The sequence below is a fragment of the Aegilops tauschii genome, chromosome 7 (assembly GCF_002575655.3).
Source record: "Aegilops tauschii subsp. strangulata cultivar AL8/78 chromosome 7, Aet v6.0, whole genome shotgun sequence".
In the NCBI taxonomy this organism is placed as follows: domain Eukaryota; kingdom Viridiplantae; phylum Streptophyta; class Magnoliopsida; order Poales; family Poaceae; genus Aegilops; species Aegilops tauschii.
This window is the reverse complement of record NC_053041.3, coordinates 221624103-221642874: the sequence shown is the minus strand read 5'-3', so window position 1 is coordinate 221642874 and position 18772 is coordinate 221624103.

Below are 18772 nucleotides of genomic sequence, written 5' to 3'. Positions count from 1 at the left end.
AGAAATTATTATCCAGAATTTTTATGCTCGGCTTTCTCGTAATGATCAAACCATGCTTGATACTTCTTGTGCTGGTTCTTTTTTGAAGAAGACTATTGAATTCCGGTGGGATCTTTTGGAAAGAATTAAATGCAACTTTGAAGATTGGGAACTCGATGAAGGTAAAGAGTCAGGTATTAAACTTAAGTATGATTGTGTTAAATATTTTATGGATATCGATGCTTTTCAAAAGTTTAGCACTAAATATGGACTTGACTCTGAGATAGTAGCCTCCTTTTGTGAATCATTTGCTACTCATGTTGAACTCCCTAAAGAGAAGTGGTTTAAATATCACCCACCTATTAAAGAAGAAATTAAAGCACCGGTACCAGTTAAAGAAGAAACTATACTTTATAATGTTGATCCAGTTGTCCCTTCTGCTTATATTGAGAAACCACCTTTTCCTGTTAGGATAAAGGAACATGCTAAAGTTCCAACTGTGGTAAACAAAAGCTATACTAGAACACCTAAACCTGATGAACAAATCAAAGTAGAACCTAGCATTGCTATGGTTAAAGATATCTTGGAAGAAGATATGGATGGGCATTTTATTTACTTCTGTGAAGAAGCTGCTAGAATTGCTAAAACTGATAAAAGGGATAAACATAGACCTGTTGTGGGCATGCCTGTCATCTCAGTTAAAATAGGAGATCACTGTTATCATGGCTTATGTGACATGGGTGCTAGTGTGAGTGCTATTCCTTACACCTTATATCAAGAAATTATGAAAGACATAGCACCTGCAGAGTTAGAAGACATAGATGTTACTATTAAACTTGCTAATAGAGACACCATATCACCATTTGGGATTATTAGAGATGTTGAAGTCTTGTGTGGGAAAATAAAATACCCTACTAATTTTCTTGTTCTTGGTTCCCCACAAGATGACTTATGTCCCATTATATTTGGTAGACCTTTCTTGAACACAGTTAATGCTAAGATAGATTGTAAGAAACAAACTATCGGTGTTAGCTTTGGTGATGAGTCTCATGAGTTTAATTTTTCCAAGTTTAGTAGAAACCTTCATGAAAAAGAATTGCCTAGTAAGTATGAATTAATTGGTCTTGCTTCTATTGCTGTGCCACCTACTGATCCTTTAGAACAATATTTGCTAGACCATGAAAATGATTTACATATGCATGAAAGAAATGAAATAGATAAGATTTTCTTTGAACAATGTCCTCTACTTAAACACAATTTGCCTATTGAAACTCTGGGAGGTCCTCCTCCACCTAAAGGTGATCTTGTGTTTGAATTAAAACAATTGCCAGACACTTTGAAATATGCTTATCTTGATGAAAAGAAAATATATCATGTTATTATCAGTGCTAACCTTTCAGAACATGAAGAAGAAAGATTATTGAAAGTTCTAAGGAAGCACCGAGCTGCAATTGGATATACTCTTCATGATTTAAAGGGCATTAGTCCCAGTCTATGTCAGCACAAAATTAATATGGAACCTGATGCTAAACCCGTTGTTGATCACCAACGTCGGTTAAATCCAAAGATGAAAGAGGTGGTAAGAACGGAAATATTAAAACTTCTAGAAGCAGGTATAATCTATCCTATAGCTGATAGTAGATGGGTAACTCATGTTCATTGTGTCCCTAAGAAAGGAGGTATAACTGTTGTTCCTAATGATAAAAATGAACTAATTCCACAAAGAATTGTTACAGGCTATAGAATGGTAATTGATTTTAGGAAATTAAATAAAGCAACTAGAAAAGATCATTACCCTTTGCCTTTTATTGATCAAATGCTTAAAAGATTATCTAAGCACACACACTTTTGCTTCCTTGATGGATATTCTGGCTTTTCACAAATACCTGTTTCTCAACCTCATCAAGAAAAGACCACTTTTACTTGTCTTTTTGGAACCTATGCTTATAGACGTATGCCTTTTGGTTTATGTAATGCACCTGCTACCTTTCAAAGATGTATGACTGCTATATTCTCTGACTTCTGTGAAAAGATTGTTGAGGTTTTCATGGATGACTTTTCTGTTTATGATAAGTCTTTTGATGATTGTTTAAGCAATCTTGAGCGAGTTTTGCAGAGATGTGAACAAACAAATCTTGTCTTGAATTGGTAGAAGTGCCACTTTATGGTAAATGAAGGCATTGTCTTGGGTCATAAAATTTCTGAAAGAGGTATTGAAGTGGACAAAGCTAAGGTTGATGCAATTGAGAAAATGCCATGTCCTAATGATATAAAAGGTATTCGTAGTTTCCTAGGTCATGTTGGTTTCTATAGGAAATTTATCAAGGACTTTTCTAAAATTTCTAGGCCTCTCACTAATCTTTTGCAGAAGGATATTCCTTTTGTTTTTTATGATGATTGTTTAGAAGCCTTTGAAACACTCATGAAAGCCTTAATTTCTGCACCTATTGTTCAACCACCTGATTGGAACTTGCCTTTTGAAATTATGTGTGATGCTAGTGATTATGCTGTTGGTGTTGTTCTAGGACAAAGAGTTGATAAAAAATTGAATGTTATTCATTATGCTAGTAAAAATCTAGACAGTGCTCAAAGAAATTATGCTACTACTGAAAAAGAATTCTTAGCAGTGGTGTTTGCCTGTGATAAATTTAGACCTTATATTGTTGATTCCAAAGTAACTGTTCACACATACCATGCTGTTATTAAATATCTTATGGAAAAGAAAGATGCTAAACCTAGACTTATTCGTTGGGTTCTTTTGCTACAAGAATTTGATTTACATATCATTGATAGAAAAGGAGATGAGAACCTCGTGCCTGATAACTTGTCTAGGCTTGAAAATGTGCTTGATGACCCACTTCCTATTGATGATAGTTTTCCTGATGAGCAGTTAGCTGCAATAAATGTTTCTCATAGTACTCCTTGGTATGCTGACTATGATAATTACGTTGTTGCTAAATATTTACCACCTAGCTTTACATACCAACAAAAGAAAAAAATCTTCTATGATTTAAGACATTACTTTTGGGATGACCCACATCTCTATAAAGAAGGAGTAGATGGTATTATTAGACATTGTGTACCTGAGCATGAATAGGGACAAATCCTATGGAAGTGTCACTCCGAAGCTTATGGAGGGCATCATGCTGGAGATAGAACTTCTCATAAGGTATTGCAGTTTGGATTTTATTGGCCTAATCTCTTCAAGGATGCCCATAAGTTTGTCTCATCTTGTGATGAATGCCAAAGAATAGGTAATATCGGTAAGCGTCAAGAACTGCCTATGAATTATTCACTTGCTGTTGAACCATTTGATGTTTGGGGATTTGATTACATGGGACCTTTCCCTTCCTCTAATGGGTATACACATATTTTGGTTGCTGTTGATTATGTTACTAAATGGGTAGAAGCTATTCCAAACGTTAGTGCTGATCACAACACCTCTATTAAAATGCTTAAGGAAGTTATTTTCCCAAGGTTTGGAGTCCCTAGATATTTAATGACTGATGGTGGTTCACACTTTATTCATGGTGCTTTTCGTAAAATGCTTGCCAAGTATGATGTCAACCATAGAATTGCATCACCCTATCATCCTCAGTCTAGTGGTCAAGTTGAACTTAGCAATAGAGAAATAAAATTAATTTTGCAAAAGACTGTCAATAGGTCCAGGAAGAATTCGTCTAAGAAATTAGATGATGCACTTTGGCCTTATAGAACAACATATAAAAATCCTATGGGTATGTCTCCTTATAAAATGGTTTATGGAAAAGCTTGTCATTTGCCTCTTGAGTTAGAACATAAAGCATATTAGGCAGTTAAAGAACTCAATTATGATTTCAAACTTGCTGGTGAAAAGAGGTTATTTGATATAAGCTCATTACATGAATGGAGAACCCAAGCTTATGAAAATGTAAAATTATTCAAAGAAAAAGTTAAAAGATGGCATGACAAAAGAATCCAAAAGCGTGAGTTTGAAGTCGGAGAATATGTTCTTTTGTACAACTCTCGTTTTACATTCTTTGCAGGAAAAATCCTCTCAAAATGGGAAGGCCCCTATGTTATCGAGGAGGTTTACCCGTCTGGAGCCATCAAAATAAATAATTCCAAAGGTACTCACGCGAAGGTTGTCAATGGACAACGAATAAAGCATTATATCTCAGGTACGCCCATTAATGTTGAAAGTAATATTATCCAAACTTTGACACCGGAAGAACACATAAAAGAGTCCTTCCTGAACACTCCAGAATCGTGAAAATAAGGAGGTACATGATGCGGTAAGTAAACGGACTCCGAAAAATCAGCAAAAATATTTTTTTATCAGTTTTGGAATATTTAAGAATTTTGGAAATAAAGAAACTTCCAGGAAGCGTCCCCTGGTGGGCACAAGACACCAGGGCGCGCCAGGCAGCCTAGCGTGCCCAGGTGGGTTGTGCCCACCTGGGACACCTTCCGGACTCCGTTTTTCTTCTGTATGCTTGTCCCCCAAGATAAAAAATCTATATATACTTCCTGAACCTGTTGATCACCGTATCGCGGAGAAATCCTCTGTTCTCCTTTCTTGCTGTTTCCGGTCAGATTTATCAAGCCAGGCATCATGTCTTCCTGCTCCTCCAACAACATGGAAGAAGATGCTTGGCTGATGAAGATCGAAACGAAGAGGGAGGAGCCTACGGACGCCGTCAAGGGAGACAAGGGCAAGGAAGCTACCATAGATCCATCCTCGATGGCTGCACAAGCATTGCTGGTCGAGGAGGAGGAAGATATCCTTAATCCCTACCTTACTCACCTTACTCCTGCTGAGATTGAAGCTTTTCACGTCATTGAAATAGTTCGCATACAAAATAAGTATCTCACTCACGAAAATATTCTGCATCAAGAGCATATCATCTATCTCCGGAGTGTCATCCTTCGGTTGGAGAATCTCTTGATCCTTAAGGATAGGATCGCTTCTTCACCACCAAAGGAGAACTGAGCATCGGGTATGGGCACTCCCCTTGGCTTCCGCCAAGCTTGGGGGAGGTGCCCCGGTATCGTATCATCCCACTATCTTTTTGCTTTTACTTATCTTAGTTGGATCTTTTTGCTTTAGATGAATAAAAGTTTAGTTTGATCATTTGCTCTTTGAGAGTTTGCTTAGTGATCTATCCTTGTAATTTTGTGCAAGTTATATAATAAAGTTTAGTTTGAGTTTTTTCTTTCTGTACTTTCATGTTGCAATTAAAGAAAAGAAATAAGAAAGAAAGAAAAAGAGAAAAGAAATAAATAAAAGAAAGGAAATAAATCAATAAGATCGTATACTAATCCTATGGTAGGTGATGGCACCACATAAGGAAAAGTATAAGTCGGAAATTTTATTAGAGATTGACAAACATAGCATTAGTCAAGGATGCAACTCATGAAAGAATTAATAAGGGAAGAGAAGATTCACATATAAATATACTATCCTAGAAATCTTTTGTGATTGTCAGACCTCATCAAAATATTATATGCCAAAATTGTTGACGTTGGACAAGGAAGACAACTTAATGGTTTATGTTTGTTTATATTCACACAAAAGTCATATTGTCATAGATCCTTCAACATGTGGTGCTTGCCCCTATCTTTGCTAGCCAAATATTCCGCACTAAGTTGAGATACTACTTGTGCATCCAAAACCCCTTAAATCCAAATCTTATTTTCAAGTGCCCACCATACCTACCTAGGGATTTAGCAAGATCCCTCAAGTAAGTTGTCATCAGTGCAAAAAGGCAATAAAAATTGCTTCTAAAAGTGTGAGATCATTTAGTGTAAGAGAAAATTGAGCGTTGTACGAACTTGGATGACAAAGAATAAAAGCGACAGACTACATAATAAAGGTTGTCATCTTAAGGGGCAATACAACATGACGTCCTTTTGCACTAAGGGATTGAGCATACAAACAAATAACCGCATCGCAACCTCTGCTCCCCTCTATGAAAGGCCTATCTTTTATTTTATGTATTTACTTTTATGCAAAGAGTCAAAGTTTTTTCTTCTATTCCCTTTTATTTTTCTCCTTTGGCAAGCATCATGTGGTGAGGAAAGATCTAGGCACATGAAAGTGCGTTATATTGACTAGAGGGGGGTGAATAGGCGATTTTTTTGAATTCTTCACTGAGGAATTTGCGGGTGAGGAAATTCCTTAGCGAAGAACTACTTGCAGCGGAATAAGTACTCAAAAGTAAACATAGCAGAATAAAAGCATGGTCATCATGATGAAATGAAGACAAGCACAGAGTACAGAAAGCGTAAAACACAGGATAGCACAGGATGAAGACAAACCGACTGAAGAAATTGAACTGAGGAAATTGAGAAAGTCTTCAGTCAAAGTATTCAAACACAGATATGAACAAGTGCACAACACAGTTGTGAGGAAATGAAAGAGTTGAGAAAATAGAACCAGTAAGCTTGGTGAAGACAATGATTTGGTAGACCAGTTCCAACTGTTGTCTCAGTTGTACGTCTGGTTGGAGCGGCTAGGTATTTAAACCTGAGGACACACAGTCCTCACCGTATTCTCCTTGAGCTAAGGTCACACAGACCTCGCCCAATCACTCGTGGTAAGTCTTCAGGTGACTTCCAAACCTTCACAAACTCGGTCACTCGGCAATCCACAATTCCTCTTGGATGTTCTAGACCATGACGCCTAACCGTCTGGAAGAAGCACAGTCTTCAAAGGTAACAAGCGTCGGATCCACGCAGGATCAATCTCTTCAGTGATGCTCAATCACTTTGGGTTTATAGATGTTTGGGTTTGGGTTTTCCTCACTTGATGATTTTCGCTCAAAGTCCTCGGAGGATGGGATGCTCTCAAATGACAAGTGTCAGTTTCTCTCGGAGCAGCCAACCAGCTAGTGGTTGTAGGGGGCGGCTATTTATAGCCTAGGGAGCAGCCCGACATGATAAGACATAAATGCCCTTCAATAATATGACCGTTAGGTGGGTAGATATGTTGGGACAGCTGGCGCATAGCACAACAACGGTCGGATATTTGAGGCTCGACTTCCTCAGGGCTATCATGTTCCTCAGTGTGTAGGCAATCTGCACTGGCGAATTCCTAACTCCTCAGTCAGAACAAATTCCTCAGAGACCAGAAGAACTTCGTCTCTGTCACTGAAGAATATGACTGAACTGTATGAGATTTCCAATGGCTTCACTCGAACGGATTGGTAGGTGTAGGATTTTGAGTTGAGCATCACATGGAAATTTTTCCTTAGTATTTCCTCGACCCCCTTTAACAGGACGGTGTTTCCTATGACTCAAGAAAGAGAGAATGAAACTACGAAAACAAAAGTCTTCACGCTTCATGTTCCTTGAATGAATACCAAGTCTTCAAGGTCACACCAATTTCTTCACTTTCAAAGTCTTCAGAAATCCAAAGTCTTAAGTCGAAGAACTTCATTTTTAGGGGTCGACTTTCTCTGTAAATATCAAACTCCTCATAGACTTGTAGACCTGTGTACACTCATAAACACATTAGTCCCTTAACCTATAAGTCTTCAATACACCAAAATCACTAAGCGGCACTAGATGCACTTACAATCTCCCCTTTTTGGTGATTGATGACAATATAGGTTAAGTTTTCAACGGGGATAATCATATGAAGTGTAAATACTGATATTGAGGAATTTCATTACAAGATATAGAAGAACTCCCCCTGAAGATGTGCATAGTGAGGAATTTGCTTTTGAAGCAATGCACACTTGAAGAGTAGAATCATGGAGATCTCCCCCTATATCTTGTAATTCATACACGCATTTGATATATAATATGAGGAATTTGAAATGCATGATGAAATATGGTGACTGATGTAATTCAGCATGCGTGCATTACCATATATGAGGAATAAGCATGTAGAAAACACAACAAAAGTATCAGACCACCATAGAGTTTAAGTTTACAACTCGATCCAGCAAAGTCATCAGAAGAACGAGAGTTGTAACTTAGCAAAAAAACGCCCATATAGGTAGACCCGCTTGAAGACTAACTCAAATTTCTCCCCCTTTGTCATTGAATGACCAAAAGGATCGAAAATGAGGACTAACGCCCCTGAAGAATATCAAGTTGATGGAGGAGCGCCAGCGTTGTTGGGGTCGTTTGTCGTAGTAGGGCCTGCCGCAGTGTCGTCCAAGTCTTCATGCTCGTCGGTGTCACGTGATGAAGAATATGAGCTGGCCACCAAGGAAGGAACCTTGACCTTCTTGTATTTCTTCGGTGGAAGTGCAGACCAGTCAAAGTCCTCCTTGAGACCCATTTGCTTCAAATCTTCTTCACCATATACGTGTGACAGAATAGCCCATGTGCGACCGAAGACTTCATGGAGGTAGTAATGGTTTTTCTTCATTGCATTATGTGTAGCAGTCATGTTGTGAAGAATAGAACCAAACTGGCGCTTGACCCATTTATGGTTTCGTCCACCTTCTGGTGAAGACTAAGAAGCAGCTCACGGTCAGTCATCACTCGAGGAGCAGTAGCTTGAGGATTTGGCTTGGAAGCATTAGCAGCAGAATCATGAGTGGCAGAGTCATCATTGGTGGAATAAGATGCAGCTTTGCAAAACTGACCATCCAATGGACGAATGCCTTCATCTATAACAGCAGCGGCCTTGCCCTTTTCATCAGCTGAGGAAAATGTCCTTTTGAGGACTTCAATGGGGGGTAAGTAGCTGCAATGGTTGAGAGTGTCAGCCTTGTAGTTGAGTGAAGACCTTGTTCTGATGAATCGCATAATCCATGGTGCGTAAGGCTTCAACTCAAACGGAGAGAGTGCAACATTTGCCAGAGTCCTCATGAAGAAATCGTGATAGTTGACAGGAATGCCATGAATGATGTTGAATAGATAGTTGACAGGAATGCCATGAATGATGTTGAATAGAAGATTCTTCATGATACCAACGACTTCTTCATCAGACGAGTCGTGGCCCTTGATAGGACTCATAGTCTTCGTCAGAATGCGATAGACAGTTCTGGGCACATAGAGCAATTCCTTCACGAGGAATTTGGTCCTTGGGGCTTGACCGGGCTTCAGAGGCTTCATTAGCACTTGCATATAGTGAGCAGTGAGTTCTGGATCCTAGTACAGGCAGCGAGCTCCTTCAATGGGTGGACTGATGGGCAGGGCATGAAGTAATTCAGAGGCCGGTGCCTTATAGTGAGTGTTTTCAGTCATCCAGTCCAACACCCAAGAGTTGATATCATCCGCATCGCGTGTGATGTGCAAGGTTGCATAGAATTGAAGAATGAGTTCTTCATTCCAATCGCAAATATCCGTGCAAAAGTTGAGGAGGCCTGCGTCATGAAGCACACTGAGGACTGGAGTAAAACAAGGCATAGATTCCATGTCAACGTGAGGAATATGCTCGTGGTCGAAGACTTTATCCTTGTTGAAGAGCAGTGAAGAATAGAAATTGGCCTGGCTAGCAGTCCAGAAACGCTTACTTCTAAGACGAGCAGAGTCATAGGGATTATAATCAGTGAAGAACACGTGCTCGTCGAAGAAGTCATCAGCCTTGAATTTTTGTTTTTTCGAGAATTGATCCTTTGGCTTGGGCTGAGGAGTATTAGTCAGTTGCATCACCACCTCAGGAATCGCAATCTTAGGATCCACAGGCTGAGGAATTTCAGCTTCTTTAGTGGCAGCCTGGGTCTTCAATTCTTCATTTACATTTTCTTCAGCACTAGTGGCTGGAATCTCTTCATGGACAGACGGTGTGGCATGTGGTTCATCAGATCCCATTTGAACTGTAGTTACTGGGGACTGAGGAATTTGTTGCAACGGTTTGAACAGTGGAGAGTTGGGGTGCTGACTTTCCCAAAAGTCATCATTCAGTATTGGTGTTGTACACCCAATGTCCACATCTTCTTCTTCCATTTCTTCAACGCCGGCCTCTTCAGCAGTGAACTGAGGCATAGGCGAGGAGACAATTGGTGTTGAAGGGATTGCATCCACTTCAATTTCTTCATCCAACTGCTCTGACGAAGCAGCAGAAGGAATGTCATCATCAGATTCACTTGGAATCACATATTCTTCATCAAAAGGAACAAGGTCCTTTGATGGAATGGATGAGACGGGAACAACATCAATTGGATTTGCATAAGAGCTGGTTAATGGCTTCATCTTCTTCGGAGCTGAAGAATCTGATGAAGTTGATGCCTTCCTTTTCTTCACAGCTGCACGCTCCGCAGCCTTGGTCTTCTTCACATCTGATGCAGATGGAAAGATTGGAGTTGGTGTAGGCGTAGGAGGAGCAGAGGAAATTGGTTGAATTTCTTCAGGCACAACTGATGTAGTTGCCCCGATTTCTTCATTTTCTTCAGGCGCACCACTAGTGGATGCCCTGGCAATTTCATCAGCGGTTGGAATGCAGTCATCAGCCCTGGTACTTTGAGTTTCTTCAGCAGCCTGAATGTCATCAGCGATGCTGGCATTTTCTTCAGTCGGCTGAGCAGATGCTTCAGCTTGAGGATTTTCTTGTTGTGTTGGGGCTGCAACATTGAAAGTGAACTTTTCAGTCAATTTCACAAACCTGACTTTGGCTCCAAGCCAGTCAGCTCTGTATATGTCAGATTCATCACTGAGGTTCTTGGTCTCAGATTGAATGTTGACAAGTTCTTCAGTTGTCATTGAGACAACATTTTTCTTCAGGAAGCGCTCCTTTTTGTACTGCGCTTTCTTGATTTGCCTGGCCTTCTCAAATTTCCATTTTTCTTCTTGGATGAAGGCAGTCAGCATATGACTTTGGCCAGGAGTCGGCTTGAAATCAGGCATAAGAGTGTTGGGGTCCTTGTGCCAGAGATCGATGTAATCAAGGATCAATTTAGGATCCAAAAGCAGTGGCACATTTGTGCCCTTGGCTCTAGCGGCCCTGAGCTGCCTGTCTCTAATGATTTCGGCAAGTTCCTCATCATCAGCTTCGTCTTCACCAGACGGCACTTGGAAGGCGACCTGCTTCTTGTGAGGACTTGGGCGAGAGCCACGTCCAGCAGTGGCCTTTGTCTTCAGCGGAGAGGGTCCCGTTGAAGAATTTGGTGCAGTTGAGGAACTAGCAGAAGCTCATGAGGCAATAGAGATGCTTGTTGTCCTTTGGCACATGGCAAGATGCACAGGTGCAGAGGATTTGGTCAGAGAAGCTGAGGACTTTGGCGGAGGAGCTGAGGACTTTGGAGGAGCGGGAGCAGCATGAGGAGTTGGCTGTGAGGGCTTTGAAGATTCTGGCCGTGAGGGCATTGCTGAGGAACTTGGCCGTGAGAACATTGAGGGTGAAGCACTTGGCTTATGAGCAGGCTTCTTTGTCATGGCCTTCTTTGGCTTGCTTGCAGAGGCCTCAGCAGTGGCAGCAGCAGTAGCAGAGTCTTCGTTGAATTTCCTCACTGCTTCTCTTGCTTGTCTGGCCAATTTGGCCTGGCGCTTGGCCCATTCGTCAGGATAGTCCTCACCGCGCTTGAGGCTGGTGGGATCTGCTATCTGGCCAGGTGCCAATGGAGGTCTTGGGCATGGAGGATTTAGAGCGAATTTCTTCATATACTTGGGAGTAACATACCTGTACTCCCTCCATTCCCATGCCCATCTCCTCTCTATCCTTTGGATGTGCACCTTGCACTGATTTTTGTCCTCCTTGCCAAACTTGGCCTCATTAGGAGTGCAATAGTCCTTGTATATGTCATCAGGGATCTCAAAGGCAATATTTACCTCAGGCCTCTTTCCTCCTTTCTGCGGCTTCTTTCCATCAGCCATTTTCTTCAGCTGAGGAATTTGGACAATTGAATTCTCTGAAGATGTATGCAACTTTTCTTCGAGGAACGCTGCAAATGAGTTAAGTTGATGAGAACCTAGTGATTCAGCAGCGGACATGTGTACCTGTGAATAGAGTATAGTTGCGAGTAATTTGGAGAGGTCATATGCGTTCTCAGAAGGTTTTTCAAAAAGAACAAGTTTGAGGAATTTGACCAGCTGAGTCTTGAAGAATTTCACTAAGCGTTCTTTGTCTTAGGTTCCAGAGTTGTATAGATCAGAAATCCACACAATTGAGGAATCTTGAAGAAAAATATTGCTTAGAGAAACGGATCAAGAACAGATGACATGTGAGGTGTTTAGTGAGTGAAGATTTGAAGAAAAACACCTTTGAAGATTTTGTAGAAATCATTCGAATCAAAGAGGGCAGTAAAAGTAACTTTTAATTACCGTGGATGAACAACACGACGAACTGGGAAGTGTAGATGTGAAGTTCGTCAGTTCAGATCTTCCACGCCCTAACTCGGTGGAGGAAGACAACTACGGCGGCGGCGGAGTGAAGAAATCCGCAGCCGGCGCGAGTACGACGGCGACGAGGTTGAGGCAGTGAAGCTCTTCTTCACCGGCGACGATGAAGTAGCGGCGGTGGTAGGGTTTGAGAAGCTCAAGCTGGAGTGAGGTCGAGCGGAGTAAAAGAGAAGTGAGGAAGGGGAGGGGTATTTATAGCCACGGTGAAAAACTGTTCGCCCGAAGAAATTGGACGAACGTGCCCCTGACCCTTCTCATTCGCTTGACATGTGTCACCCACGTACTGAGAGGTGGCGATCGTGGGTGAATAGATAAGTATTATCGTGGGATGTGGAACGGTTTGAGCGGCAAAGCCAAAAATTTAGATAAGATAAGTTAAAAGTTCCGTTCGCAAATTCTTCAGCTGACAAGGACACAGTGAAGATTTTGAGCGAGTTTCAAATAGAACGCACATGAAGAATTTGTGAATAGATTGGGTTGAGTTTAGCATAGAGGGGGAAGGGCCCGATCACATTCACTTAGCAGGAAAAGCAACATGAAGAATTAGCAATAAGTGAATGTTGTAGAGGACATAAACTCATATATATATATATAGCCAATGAAGAAAAACGACGGAAACAGTGAAGACAATACAAAGTTGAAGAAATTGAACAATTGAGGAATTCCAAAACTGAGGAAAAACTCAAATTGAAGATTTTCAACTTTTGGTGGTGGCGTGACCCACCGTATAAGAATGATGATTTCAGACACCGCGTACAATTGTCGTAGGTCTCTGAGAATCAAATTCTTCGTTAATTTCTTCACACTTAGAGTGTTATTCTTCATTGATTGAAGAAAAACGTGTCTTCATGTGTTGCACATCTAAGTCATCAATTTTGCATAAGTGTTAGGATGAGTGTCCTTTTCAGAGAACATTCGAAGATTCTAAGATATTTAGCTCACACCGCAACTTGCTAAATCTCTTTTCATCCAAGGGCTTTGTGAAGATATCAGCTAGCTGTTCTTCAGTCTTCACATGCTCAATAGAAATGTCGCCCTTCAACACATGATCACGAAGAAAATGATGACGAATCTGAATGTGCTTTGTCTTTGAGTGCTGAACTGGGTTGTGAGCAATCTTGATGGCACTCTCATTGTCACAGAAGAGAGGCACATTCTTCACGTTGACGCCGTAGTCCTTGAGAGTTTGCTTCATCCATAGCAATTGAGCACAACAAGAACCAGCAGCAATGTACTCAGCTTCAGCAGTAGACAGTGATACACAGTTCTGTTTCTTCGAGGACCAACAGACCAAAGATCTTCCGAGGAAATGGCATGTGCCAGATGTTGACTTGCGGTCCACACGATCACCGGCATAGTCAGAGTCAGAATATCCAATGAGATCAAAAGCCGAGCCCTTGGGGTACCATAATCCAAGTGTTGGTGTGTGAGCTAGATATCGAAGAATATGCTTCACAGCCTTATGGTGTGATTCCTTTGGTGTAGCTTGAAATCGGGCACACATGCAAACACTAAGCATAATATCTGGCCTAGATGCACATAGGTACAATAAGGAACCAATCATGGAGCGATATACCTTTTGATCGAAGTCAATACCATTTTCATCAGTGCATAGATGGCCATTTGTGGGCATAGGGATTTTGACGCCTTTGCAATCTTGCATGCCGAATTTCCTCAATACATCCTTGAGGTATTTCTCCTGAGATATGAATATGCCATTGCGCTGTTGACGAATTTGAAGACCTAAAAAAATTTCAATTCTCCCATCATAGACATTTGATATTCTTCACTCATCATATAGGCAAATTCATCACTGTAACGTTGGTCAGTACAGCCAAAGATAATATCATCAACATATATTTGCCACACAAACAGTTCACCATCATAAGATTTAGTGAAAAGAGTAGGGTCGAGTGAACCGGGTTTGAAGCCTTTCTTCATGAGGAATTCCTTCAAAGTATCATACCACTCCCGAGGGGCCTGCTTGAGGCCAAAGAGGGCCTTATTAAGTCCGAAGACTTCGTCAGGATGCTTTGGATCTTCAAAACCTGGGGGTTGAGCAACATATACTTCTTCCTCAAGCTTACCATTGAGGAATGCACTTTTCACATCCATTTGATATAGAGTGATATCATGATGGTTAGCATAAGCAAGTAATATTCGAATAGCCTCAAGTCTAGCAACAGGTGCAAAAGTTTCATCGAAGTCAATTCCTTCAACCTGTGTGTAGCCTTGAGCTACAAGTCGTGCCTTATTCCTCACCACAAGGCCATTTTCATCTTGCTTGTTGTGGTAGATCCACTTTGTGCCAATGATATTGTGCTTGCGAGGATCTAGACGTTTGACCAGTTCCCAAACGTGGTTGAGCTCGAACTGATGTAATTCTTCTTGCATAGCTTGAATCCACTCAGGCTCCAGAAATGCTTCATCTACCTTAGCGGGCTCTGTGATAGAGACAAAAGCAAAGTGCCCACAAAAGTTAGATAAATGTGAAGCTCTTGAGCGTGTGAGAGGACCTGGTGCTTCAATGTCATCGATGATTTTCTCAATCTGCACTTCTTTTGCCACGCGAGGATGAGCGGGTTGTCGTCGAGGAATTTGATCAGCATTTTCTTCAGCACCATTTTCTTCAGCATTTTCAGGTGCATTAGCTCGACGTTCTTCTCGTTCTGGAATGAATTCTTCAGCATATTCTTCGGTAGGAATGACATCCTCAGTAGCCTTGAACTTGATAGTTTCCTCAGGTGCTGGTTCATCTATCACAGAAGGTAGGTGCTCTCTTTGCGAGCCATTAGTTTCATCAAACCGCACATCTACAGTTTCAACAACCTTGTGAAGAACGTTGTTGAAGACTCTGTAGGTGTGTGAGTCCTTTTCGTAACCAAGCATAAAACCTTCATGTGCTTTCGGTGCAAATTTTGAGTTGTGATGAGGATCTCTAATCCAACATTTAGCACCGAAGACTTTAAAATAACTCACATTGGGTTTCTTGTCAGTGAGGAGTTCATATGCAGTCTTCTTGAAGAATTTTTGAAGATATACTCTGTTGATGATGTGGCACGCAGTATAAATTGCCTCAATCCAGAAGTGACGAGGCGTCTTGTATTCATCAAGCATAGTGCGAGCCATCTCAACGAGAGTCCTGTTCTTGCGCTCCACAACGCCATTCTGTTGAGGAGTATAAGGAGCAGATAACTCATGAGTAATACCAAGTTCATAAAGATAGTCATCAAGACCAGAATTCTTGAACTCAGTTCCATTGTCACTTCTGATGTGCTTGATCTTCACACCAAAGTTGGTTGAAGCCCTCGAGGAAAATCGTTTGAAGACTTCCTGCACTTCGTGTTTGTAAGTGACAATATGTACCCATGTGTAACGAGAGTAATCATCAACAATAACAAAGCCATATAGAGATGCATCATTTGTAACTGCAGAATAATGGTTAGGACCGAAGAGATCCATATGAAGCAATTCCAATGGTCGAGTGGTAGTCATGATTGTCTTCGCTGGATGTTTGGCCTTGGTCATCTTTCCAGCTTCACAGGCTCCGCATAAGTGATCCTTTAGGAATTTGACATTCTCAATGCCAATGACATGCTTCTTCTTCGCAAGCGTGTGCAAATTCCTCATGCCTGCATGACCAAGTCGTCGATGCCATAGCCAGCCTTCTGAAGCTTTTGCAAGTAGGCACACGGCTGGTTGTGGTCCTGTAGAGAAATCAACAATATACAAGTCTCCTCTCCTAAAGCCTTCGAAGACTTTGGAATTGTCAGCTTCCATGATCACAACACAACGATACTTGCCAAAGACAACAACCATATCAAGATCGCAAAGCATTGAGACAGACATGAGGTTGTATCCTAAGGACTCGACAAGCATGACTTTGTCCATGTGTCGATCCTTTGAGATAGCAACCTTACCTAGACCCAATACCTGACTTTTGCCTTTGTCAGCGAAGATGATATGCTTCAGATGCAATGGAGATAAGGGAGCATCCATCAATAGATTCTTGTCACCAGTCATGTGATTTGTACATCCACTATCGAGGACCCACTCATGGGCTTTGGGTTGATCATCCTGCAGATGAATTAGTGCAGCTTACGAACTCATATACTTCATCAGTGAATAATATAACATCAATTCATCAGATCAATTTCATCAAGCAATAGAACAGATAAAGCGGTGTGAGGAAGTGAGAAATGAGGGTTCATTTCTTCATGATTAGCCTGCGTCCTTTCAGGCAATTTCAGGTCTCCAGCAAATTCTTAAGACGTTTACACACGTCTGGAGACCTGACCCTGTAGAAGAGATTAGATCTTTTTCTTCACCACCCACATCTGACGGGGTGGCAAAGAGTTCATCACTCTGCGAGCTCCATACGAGAAAGGTGGCATAGAAGCCAGTCCATTTTGTTTCACATAAGAGGAGTTAGGATAAGCATATGAATAAGCAAAGAAATTCTTCGAGGACTTATGAACATAATGGTTTGAATAATGCACATATTCATAGCCCTTAGCTCTTCCCTGCGAAACAGAGGGGTTAGCACGATGATGTTCATATGAGGACTTGGATCCTTTTGAGGAATTTGATCCATATGAAGAATTTGATCTCGGGTTCCTATTCTTCACAGGTGGTGTCATGAGGACATTCGCCTGAAGACTTTCAAGGCACTGTTTGGGAATCCAGATTTTCTTCATAGGGGAACCGTTCCTGCAGTTAGTGCCAACATATCTAGCAAATACTTCACCATTCTGATTTTTGAACAGTTTATAGTTGGAGTCAAATGACTCATCAGCAGAATGAGGAGAATCACATGTAAAGCCAGATAAATTAGATGGATCAACTGGAGGTCCCTTTGCAGCAACCCATGAGGTTTTGGGGTACTGCTCAGGCTTCCAATAAGTTCCATCAGCATTGAGTTTCCTCTCAAAGGCAATACCCTCTTTCCTAGGGTTCTTGTTGAGGATCTGCTTTTTAAGCACATCACAAAGAGTCTGATGCCCTTTGAGGCTTTTGTACATGCTTGTCATGTACAATTCCTTCAGCCCTGCATCATCAGTGATACTAGCAAGGTCCTCAGATGAGGAATTAGTGATAGCAGAGACAGGTGAAGAGTTTGTAGCATTAGAAGCACTTGAACATTCAGGTGAAGAATTAGCAGATTCACGTTCAATGCACTTCAAACATGGAGGAACAAATTCTTCCTGATTAGCGCTGATTTGTTGAGCAAGTAATGAATCGCGCTCTTTCTGAAGATCTTCATAACTCACTCTTAGCTTTTCAAGATCTTGTTTTCTTTGAAGAAACTCATAAGAAAGCTTGGCATGGTCAGATAAGAGAGTGTTATGATGACCTTGAAGGGTGTCAAACTTAGACTGAAGTCTCTGAAGACTCTCGGCCAAAGCTTTCGACTGATCCATTTCTTCACCCAACATATCATCACTCTTATTTAGCATGTATTGAAATTTTTCCAAAGCTCTTTGTTGTTTACTGGCAAGGGCAGCAAGTTTGACATAGCTGGGTCCAAACTCATCACCAGATTCATCATCACTGGATTCAGATAGATAGCATTCAGTTACCTTTTGCATCTTTTGCCATAAGGCATGGTGTAGAAGATGATGATTCTGGTTCGAATGTCATCGCTTTGAGAGATTCCTTGAAGTCCTCAAACCAAGGATCATGACGGGTTCGATGACTTCATAGACCTCGGAGAGACGGTCCCAGATAAGCTTCGCATGATCGAGATGCATGATGTTCCTGAACTGATTTTGAGACAGACAGGAGCAGATGACGTCCTTTGTCGTGAGGTTGAGAAGAGTGTACTTGCGAATGTCATCAGCTTCCGCCATCTTGCACAGATCGGTCAGACCAATCTCAGTGACGGTCCACAGCTCACTTTTCATCGCCATGAGGCGCTTCTTCATCATGGCCTTCCACTTGGGATACTCGTGACCGTCAAAGATGGGGCATGACACAGTCTTCATTCCTGTGGTCGACATAACTAAAACTCCAGGCGGTTAAGCCAAAATCACACAGAACAAGGGAGTACCTTGCTCTGATACCAATTGAAAGTGCGTTATATCGACTAGAGGAGGGTGAATAGGCGATTTTTATGAATTCTTCACTGAGGAATTTGCGGGTGAGGAAATTCCTTAGCGAAGAACTACTTGCAGCGGAATAAGTACTCAAAAGTAAACATAGCAGAATACAAGCATGGTCATCATGATGAAATGAAGATGAGCACAAAGTACAGAAAGCGTAAAACACAGGATAGCACAGGATGAAGACAAACAGACTGAAGAAATTGAACTGAGGAAATTGAGAAAGTCATCAGTCAAAGTCTTCAAACACAGATATGAACAAGTGCACAACACAGTTATGAGGAAATGAAAGAGTTGAGGAAATAGAACCAGTAAGCTTGGTGAAGACAATGATTTGGTAGACCAGTTCCAACTGCTATCTCAATTGTACGTCTGGTTGGAGCGGCTAGGTATTTAAACTTGAGGACACACAGTCC